Below are 10,083 nucleotides of genomic sequence, written 5' to 3' on the forward strand. Positions count from 1 at the left end.
TGCTGGACAAGGAGCTCCGATGATGTGCCGGCGGATCTGGCGGATGCCACCAGTGTTCGCAGAGATAGCGCTGATGTGGGTATTGTAGTAGTCGCACGCCCTCTGGACCTGAACTGCGGCGCAACCTACGGTAGTGCCTCCGCGGCGGACTCGTGTCAGTCTATATAGGAGAGATGACTCATAGGCGCCTGGATGGATGAAAATGTTTGTTCAGCCACCCGGCCAGTTCTTTGTCGCGTGATTATCGTCCGTCAACGTTAAATGGTGTGGTGTGTCTGTTCATGGCGTGGTTGATGAAGTTGTAGTTTGACACTGCAGCCCACCACTGGAGTGGCCGCCATGCGCCGGCGGAAGCGTTTTGTCCCCTCCCCCGGAATGTGCTATTTCCGGTCCGGCGATTGTCCGGGGGGGCTCCAACGGCTGGAGATGCCCTAAGAACTACGATAGTAAGGCCAACTCCAGCACGCGACCCCATCCGGACGTCCGTTTGGATGGATTCTGTCCGTTTGGGTAGGGCAATGGGGTCGTGTTCGGCCATGTTCTGGGATGCGGTGGCCGTGCACCCAACGCGCGGACACATTTCGGCCACATCCTGTCCGCATGCATTTTATCTTTTAAGCACAAAATTTCATTGATTTTTGATACATCAAAGTACATCACCAAATTTTGACTAGAATAGCAAGCCCAAAAAAAAACAAGAACCACGGGAAGACATTTTAGAAGATATCCAACTTCCATAACTGCTCCCTTGGGTTGGGTTAGTGCCTTCTCGATGCATTCATTATTGATCTGCGGAGGCTTAATCTTGCATGCTTCTTTCTTATTCTAGTCTAAAGAAGTAGAGGTTGCTTCCTCGAATCTAGTCTCATCTTGAGCCTCTATTCTACCAACATATGCACTAGTCTCATCTCTAGTATCTATTCTAGCTAAAAGTGCACGAATATGTATTAAATTACGCGATATCAATAGATCAATGAATTATTCTTCCCAATACCTACACAACAAAAATTTCAGTTAGTACAACTAGTCGAATCCGAGAGCACAACCGAAGCTAAAGTAGCACATACCCCATCGTTCGAGCACTTGAGGAAAACCCATCCGGGATGTTCGGGCTATGTAGACACGCGGCGCAAGACCTTATTCGGGCAGTCGTCGCACTTTATGACTGGCAACGGTGAGCAGACGAGTCTTTGGGCCAGCACCGAGCCCAGCCAACGGCCGTTCGCGTATCTGTCGACGAACCGTCGACGGTGTAGATCCGAGCGGCTAGAGGCAGACTCTGTACCTGCATGCGGCCTTGCGGTGTGGTCGTGGCCCTCCGGCCCCGTGCCCGGCCAGTCCATGGCACGGTGCGGTCTCCTGCAGCCGGGCGAGCTCACGCCCGACCGGATCCGCTCCAAAGTGGGGAGGGTAGGGCAAGGTGGGAGGGTAGCTCGTGGGGCTGCGAGAACGCTTGGGGCGTCTGAGCGGCGTAGCGGCAGTGTTGGCGGCGGCGGCGAAGGAGGAAGGGGGGCTCTGGTTTGGGGCGCTCGGTGGTGGGGGTGGGTGGGGTAGAAAAAGGGGTGGCTTCTGCCACTGACAGGCGGGCCAGAGGAGGACAGGCGCGCGCGTCTGGGCCGTCCGCGCGCTGTCCGTTTCACCCCAAAGACGACCCAAACTTAGATCGGAGATGGGTAAAAAGCGGACAGAAAACAGACGAAAGTCCGTTTGCGCCCGCGCGCTGGGCCGTCTGGTATGTCCGTTTTACCCCAAACGGACTTACCCGGACAGGATGGGGTCGCGCTCTGGAGTTGGCCTAAGTGGTACATTAGTGGGTCAGTGGCGATGTTCTTCATTTGTAGGCAGCGCCTTTTCGAAAGAAACAAATTGTAGGCAGTGTGCTGTTCGATCTTTTTTTTTTGACACATTGTTTCATCTAAACTGCTCACTTTTACTTGTTGGCAGGCTGCACCGGTGATGGAGATGGACACCCCCTTGAAGTGCACGCAAGCAAGGTGTACACACGAGCCATATTAGATCAATTTGAAGAAATGTTGTATGAGGCTGTGCAGTACATAGTCGAGGAGGCTGTAAAAGGGGTTACCGGCCTCAAAAGCACGACAAATGGTGCAGAGTGGTCTATGAGGTTGGGATGCTATCTCAAGGTGACGAGATAACATGTGAATGTGGGAATTCTGAACACAGAGGATCGATGTGCTGCCATGCGGTAAGGTAATTTCAGGCTTTGGTGTGTCAAAATGGTTTTGAAGTCTCGAAACAATTGTCTGATTGACATCATTTGCACGGTTCTTCACAGGTGCTCGACTTCCTCAGTAGCTCATATCCTAAAGTGCTGGACAAGGAATACTAGTGATATCCTGCCGGACCACCTTGCGCGCCTTCAGAAAGACAATATGGCGAACAACTCTACTTCGTACCAGCATTCAAATCCATAAGCACACGCGTTTGAGGCTGTTCGTCTCGTGACGCCAACACACAGAGGCTTAGAGCATCTCAACTAGGGCCCCCGGGACGCCCCAAGCACATTTTTTTTAGCACTGGCGGTGAAAAAACGTCCCAGCTAGACCCTCAAGACATCGTTTTGCGCCGGATTTGACGTCATTTACGGCCGGCACGCCCACCCCACACCCAGCCCCTGGGGGCAGCTGGAGACGCCGACATTTGCCTTTTGCATGCACAGACCCACTTGCATCCCCTCTCTCTCCTCTTTCCTCTCTTTTCTCTCTTTTCTCTCTCCTCTCTCCTCTCCTTTTCCTTCCACCACCTACAGCGGGCAAGCGGAGCAGGCGCGCGGCTGGGCTGCGCGAAGACGACAAAGGGCCGCGGCAGCGACCCGGCGGGCGCGCGGGGAAGGATCCGGCCGGGCCAGCGTGCGAGGAGACCGGACGCTGGGGCGGCCGGCGCCTAGGGCACCCGGTGAAGCGACGCAGGAGGCGGCCTGGCGGAGCGGGCGCATGGTTGGCTGTTTCTGGCTTGCGGGAGGCGGAGTAGGCATGTTGCCGGGAATCGAGGAGCTGGCGAGCGGGCGAGGGAGGCCGGGCGGGCGGAGCCAGATGCAGACGGCGGAGTTGGCCCGACGCGCGGGTGGGAAGCGAAGCTGGTGGCCGAGTTGGTGCGGACGGCGGATGTGGAGGCCGGCTTGTGGCGACCCTGCGGACGGGCGCGGGAGTGGCGAGGGCGAAGCTGGAGGCGGATGGAGGAGCGGGTGCAGCCGGATAGCCGGGAACCGGCCCCGCGCGTGGGCGGCCTCCGTCGCGCCGGGCGAAGCCGGCCGAGGCCGTGGCCGCGCGGGCGAGCGGGCTGGCGCGGTGCCAGACGAGCGCGTCGTGCGCAAGGCAGCCGGCGACGGGCGGTGGAGGCGAGGAGGAGCCGGCCGCGGAGCATCCGGTCTGGAGACGAGTGGAGCCGTGCGCGAGGCAGCCGGCGGCGGGCGGTGGAGTAGCCGGCCGGTGGCTGACGGGCGCGAGGAGGAGCCGGCCGGCGGCTGACAGGCGCGAGGAGGTGGCAGCAGGCGGCTGCAGAGCGGGGCGGTTGCAAGCATGAGTGCCAGCGCGCACGCTTGGGCGGTAGGGGGGGGCAACTAGTGGATACTATTCAATCGTCAGGCTAAATTTTTCGCCAGCAGCCCTCAAGCGGCGAAAAAAAATGCCTCCTGAATGCTCAACGGCCAGAGATTCCCTTACGAAAATGCAATGGATTTGCTGAAGTAGGACTGTATGGCAATGCAACGGATAGCCGGGAACCGGCCCCGCGCGTGGGCGGCCTCCGTCGCGCCGGGCGAAGCCGGCCGAGGCCGTGGCCGCGCGGGCGAGCGGGCTGGTGCGGTGCCAGACGAGCGCGTCGTGCGCAAGGCAGCCGGCGACGGGCGGTGGAGGCGAGGAGGAGCCGGCCGCGGAGCATCCGGTCTGGAGACGAGTGGAGCCATGCGCGAGGCAGCCGGCGGCGGGCGGTGGAGTAGCCGGCCGGCGGCTGACGGGCGCGAGGAGGTGGCAGCAGGCGGCTGCAGAGCGGGGCGGTTGCAAGCATGAGTGCCAGCACGCACGCTTGGGCGGTGGGGGGCAACGAGTGGATACTATTCAATCGTCAGGCTAATTTTTTCGCCAGCAGCCCTCAAGCGGCGAAAAAAATGCCTCCTGAATGCTCAACGGCCAGAGATTCTCTTACGAAAATGCAATGGACTTGCTGAAGTAGGACTGTATGGCAATGCGCAGAATGGGGTGGTGGCTGGCGAAGCAAACAGGCTAGTTGCCTGAGCCATGGTGGTGATATGAGTGGTATTTTCTTTCTTGTGTGCCATTCTGAATGTATTAGTTAGCTCAATTTCATCAGCAGATTCTGCAGTATAGTGTGAGAGACGAGTAAATAGAGTCAATTATACCGGTGATGTCAGAACTTGTCGTGAACGATTATGTTGGTGCTAGAACTTGCGGCATACATCAAACTGGTGTAAAAACTTGGCTCGTTCATGCAAATACGGTGCAAATCACGTTTGGATACGAAAGCGGCGCTGACCAGGCTCGCATGCATGGCGCAGGTCCCGCTGTCAGTGATAGGAAGGAAGGAAGGAGGGCGTGTGGTCTGTTTTTTACAAAAACACTCTTGATTTTTATTTTTATTTTCACATAAGAGCTCCTGCTCACGTTGGAGAGCTTGCATGTGGACAGTCCGTCCCGCCTGTTAGTACAGTATGGAAATTTGAAAGAAAAACTCAAACTTGCTATCATATAGGCGGAAAACAACCGGTCATAGCCACTGCACCAACAACGTCATCACACCTATTGTTCGTAAGTCCTTTGTAATGTGGTAGAACAAAGTCGCTCTTGGAGTTTGTCTTTTTAGAAATATGTAAAGGTATGTAAATTCTAATCTCACTAATAAAAATAAAGTTTAATTATTCTTGCAGTATAAATAATGCACAAAACGGAAGACATTCATTAGAAAATAGTTCATGTATTATTTTAAAATTATGCATATATCCAAAATAATATTTATGAAATATAAAAATGTTTTTATACTGTAAAACAATACAAATAAAGCCAATTTTGCAAATTTTTTTAGAAAGCTGTAGACTATATATAAGTAAAATCTAGTATTATATTATAAGTAATATACATATAAAAATAAATCACATTACAAAATATTGACGTATTAATTTAAAATTTATCCATATGATTAAATTATAAATTACAGAAATATTCATGTAATAATATGCATATTGAATAAAATATGTCCAATTTATTTATATTTTCCGTATATTTCAGTAAATGCTTATATAAGTTTAAAAATTTCAGAGTTTTCACAAAATATTGATTGATGTAGTATATAAAAGTATTCATGTTTTAAGAATTTTTGTTTTTATATCCTTTTAAATATTATAAGGGAATGCACTTCATGCGGCCCATTTTGCACTATTACTTTTTATAAGTTTACATCATATATGTAAATTATAATCAAATTTTATAAATAATACATCATATATGTAAAGAATTAAATTATAAAATTATTCACTTATTATCTAAAAATTTATCAATATATTCGAATTATAGATTACAAAAGTATTCACATTATAATTTGCATAATTCACAAAATATGAAATAGAATTTCTATGTTTTATATATTCAATAAATTTTCATATATGTTTAAAATGTTCACATTTTTAATAAAATATTCATGCATATAAAGTGCTCATTTTTATAATTTAATTTACTTTACTACTATGTATATTTTTTGTAACACATGATTATAATATCAATAGATTTTGTAGAAAAATAACACTGCAAAATGGAGGTCCCACCAACTGCAGCCCACATAGGACGTGAAGGATATATTCATGACGTATCCTGTCAAAACAAGAAAGTCTAGTCGTGGTTAACCATTGGCGGAAGCTAGTAAACCTACATGGTTCGATTCGCAGTCATGCTATTTTTTTTATAATTTATGTGTGGCTGATATATGGAATCCATATGGCCAACATTTTGACAGGTGCTAGGGGCTATTTCGTGAGAATAAAAAAAATCGAGTTTCTTTTTGGTAAGATAACAGGCGCATGTCATCTGGTGGCTGACAGCGGGACCCTGCTCCATGCAAGTGAGCCTAGTCAGTGTCGTTGTCGTATCAAACACGATTTGCACTGTATCTGCACGCCCGAGCCAAGTTTTTACACTAGTTTGATGTATGCCGCAAGTTTTAGCACCAAAGTGACCGCTCACGACAAGTTCTAACACCACCGGTGTAATTGACTCATCTCAAAATATAGGTCCGGTGTCGTTGTGGTCTCCTCCCATGCCCTGACGTCCTCTCACGACGACCCTCTAGCACCGAGGCCCCAACACTACCAACAACAATTTCCACATGCATGCATATTTCTCATGCAACGGGGGATTGCACCCAAGTCGATGATGAGGCGTCTATGCATGCACGCGGACGGCCGGAATTAGTTTTATCTTTTCAATCTCCGGAATTAATTAACACGTCATTGTTTTCTTAACATAGATGCATACACTCATACATATACACATATAGTTGTGCCTATATGAACACGCGCACGCAAATCTTACCCCTATGAGAGAGACCGAGCCAGAACGTCATCTTGAGATTGACAGAGTCGTCAAAGTCGACTTCGTAATCGACAGGAATGTCTTCTCTCACTGAATATATAATGTCGGAAGGATCTCATCTCGCAGTGGGAGTAGGCGACTTCCCGTGAGGACGACACACATCCTTGTCCCCGCCGTCGCCGTCGACGGCCATAGCCCAGCGGTCAAGGCGAGGCAACCCGGATCCGCCCGATCCCGTTGCGGCATCCCACTTCTCGAACCCCTGTCACCGGAGCCCGATGCCTTGGTGGTCGAGGACTGCCCCGCGTCCTCCTTGCGCTTCCATACGTTGATGTCTCGTCCACGGCCGCCGCCGCGGTCGAAGCGCCCCGCCCCGCGGCCGTGCCTACCCGCGCCGAAGCCATCCCCCCTCATCTCTCCGCCTCTACTTCGCCTCAAAATTTCAGGGATCTTTGGTGGAGGTTGGGATGCAACGATCTGAGCAAAGGATCGATCGCCGCCATGGATCTTTCCCTCACACCACAAGAAGGAGGGAGGAACCCTAACTTCTCTCCTCTGCGGCGCCTCCCAGAAGTGGAGCAAGCACTCGTCTAGATCTGAAAAAGCGGAGTGCGGACGGGGTGGTGGTGAATTTGTACCTGGGGCGGAGGCCGAAACCCTAGGCTGGGGTGGATCCAAGCGGTCGATGGCCACAGCGCCCATGTGTCGAGGATCGGAGTCATGGCGGCCCGGGCCGCGCCCGAGCACCCCAGGGCTCGCGTCTGGTCGAGGTGGGGGCCGGGGAGGCCGCGCACGACCACGTCCACCTCGCTCCCGTGTACCGTGACTCCACACCCCTGGTCAACACGTCTCGCCACCACATCAACGTTAGCCGGCGCCCCACCACGCGACGACCCAATCACCGGAAGGCGGTCGCAGATCTTGGCGAAGTGGCACGGGAAGGAGATGACCCCTCCCACATCGATCTGTTCTCCCTCGTGCACGTAGCATGCATCTACCGTGCACCCGCGGGAGTCGAGGAGCACGAGACGCTGGATGTCGCTGCGGAGGAAGATCTCGCCGTCGCGGAACGTGGTGGTGCAGCTCGCCAGGTCGGCCGCGTACGCCACCTTCCACCGCGTATCGAAGGTATATATGTGTGTATGTTTCTGGGTATTATATATTTTTAATGTTGAAGTTTCAGTTGCATTATTAATTCATTCCGGCAAACTGTATAGCCATATGAACATGCCGAAGAAACAGACGGAAGTTACGATTTGACAGAACAATATTGTAAAGGTCCTTCGTTCCTGTGGAGTGCCTGTTAATCAAATCAAGATTAAGAAAAAAAGTTCTTCCTACAGTAAGTCCAATTACTAGTCTTTGTAGTTTTTTCATTCCCATTCCATATATGTGTGAAATTTAGCAACCTTTTTCTAAAATTAATTGGCCGATAAATGTGTAAATGAAAAACATCAAGGGAAAAAAATGTCCTTATGACAGTGTAAGTCAAATGATTAGTCTTGGTGTTTTCTAAAACTTTGCAGTCAGATGTATATATGTAAAAGTTTGCAATGTATAATTCTCAAGTTAATTGAGCAACCAAACACGTAAAAAATAACCCATAACATCCTATCAGTTTCGTGTTGTTAACATAATAATGTTCTTCTTGCTTCTCAATATTTGAATCAAGTGGCACGCAATTCCATCTAATTGCACAATTTTAAATACTTTATCCATATGATTAAATTATAAATTACAGAAATATTCATGTAATAATATGCATATTGAATAAAATATGTCCAATTTATTTATATTTTCCGTATATTTCAGTAAATGCTTATATAAGTTTAAAAATGTTCAGAGTTTTCACAAAATATTGATTAATGTAGTATATAAAAGTGTTCATGTTTTAAGAATTTTTGTTTTATATCCTTTTAAATATTATAAAGGAATGCACTTCATGTGGCCCATTTTGCACTATTACTTTTTATAAGTTTACATAATATATGTAAATTATAATCAAATGTTATAAATAATAAATATATATATATATGTAAACAATTAAACTATAAGATTATTCACTTATTGTTTAAAATTTTATCCATATATTCGAATTATAGATTTCAAAAGTATTCACATTATAATTTGCATAATTCACAAAACATGAAATGGAATTTCTATGTTTTATATATTCAATACATGTTCGTATATGTTTAAAATGTGCACAGTTTAAATAAAATATTCATGCATATAGATTGCTCATTTTTATAATTTAATTTACTTTACTACTATGTATATTTTTTGTAACACATGATTATAATATAAATAGATTTTTTAAAAAATAACACTGCAAAATGGAGGTCCCACCAACTGCAGCCCACATAGGACGTGAGGGATATATACATGACGTATCCTGTCAAAACAAGAAAGTCTAGTCGTGGTTAACCATTGGCGGAAGCTAGCAAACCTAGATGGTTCGATTCGCAGTCGCACTATTTTTTTTATAATTTATGTGTGGCTGACATATGGAACCCATATGGCCAGGGCCGGCCCTGAGATTTTGGGGGCCCGGGGAAAGGCGACACAAAGGGGCCCTAAAGCCACATGAACATGTGCATTTTTTTTCTTCTATTTCAGCTACAAATAAATTCTCAATACCACTACAATTTATGGTGCCTTGTATTCTTTACTAGCAGAAAAACCGGGGTCATAAACATTGTCAATCGATACTTTTAGTAACATTTTTGTGCCTACTCAAATTTGATCTTCCTATAATTTTCACAAGGTTGTTCTTCAACAACTAAAGCTAACTCAGAATTTCTAGCAGTGAAAATACTCTTTTTTTGCAGGGAATCAGCAGAGTACCTGTATCTATTCTAAAAAAAAATCCTCCTTTCCAAAAAAAATCTATTCTAAGAAAAATGGCATTGCCTCACGTGGGACTCAATCATCTCACATGCATGATTATACTTCTCATTATCACATGGATACATTCTAGATAGCAATACTGGTAATAAGCAAACAAACATATGATACAAGAACTTAAGAGCACTGCTAATTGCATAAATGTGCTAAGAAAGGCATGGAACAAGGTACCTTAATGGCTAGAAAATTAGAAATCGCAAGATTTTGCTACTAATTGATGAACAAAAGTCCGAGTTTGTCTTTTCTAATCAATCAATATACATGAAATCCGAGTGTGAGAAAGAGACAAGGATGATCTTCAAGAAACGAAAGAAAGAGAAAATTTGCATTAAGGAGGAGATTGATGGGAATCTGGAAATCGCATTACCTCCTTCCACTAATCACGCCCAACAGCCAAAAATCACAATTAAACGAATAATGGAAGAGCCCCATCATTCATGGCATGGTTGATTCGTTGCCAATTATGGCAGAGAGTATACGAGAAGACTGCATGGCGCTCAACAAGCCGAGATTACTCAATCAGATACACTTTTTCTGGAATCAATCGATCAGTTATTCCAAGCTAAACATCAGGAACCAAAATCCATCGGGGGCCCCTTCCAGCTCGGGGGCCCGGGGC

Source organism: Triticum dicoccoides, chromosome 2B, assembly GCF_002162155.2.
Source record: "Triticum dicoccoides isolate Atlit2015 ecotype Zavitan chromosome 2B, WEW_v2.0, whole genome shotgun sequence".
NCBI lineage: Eukaryota > Viridiplantae > Streptophyta > Magnoliopsida > Poales > Poaceae > Triticum > Triticum dicoccoides.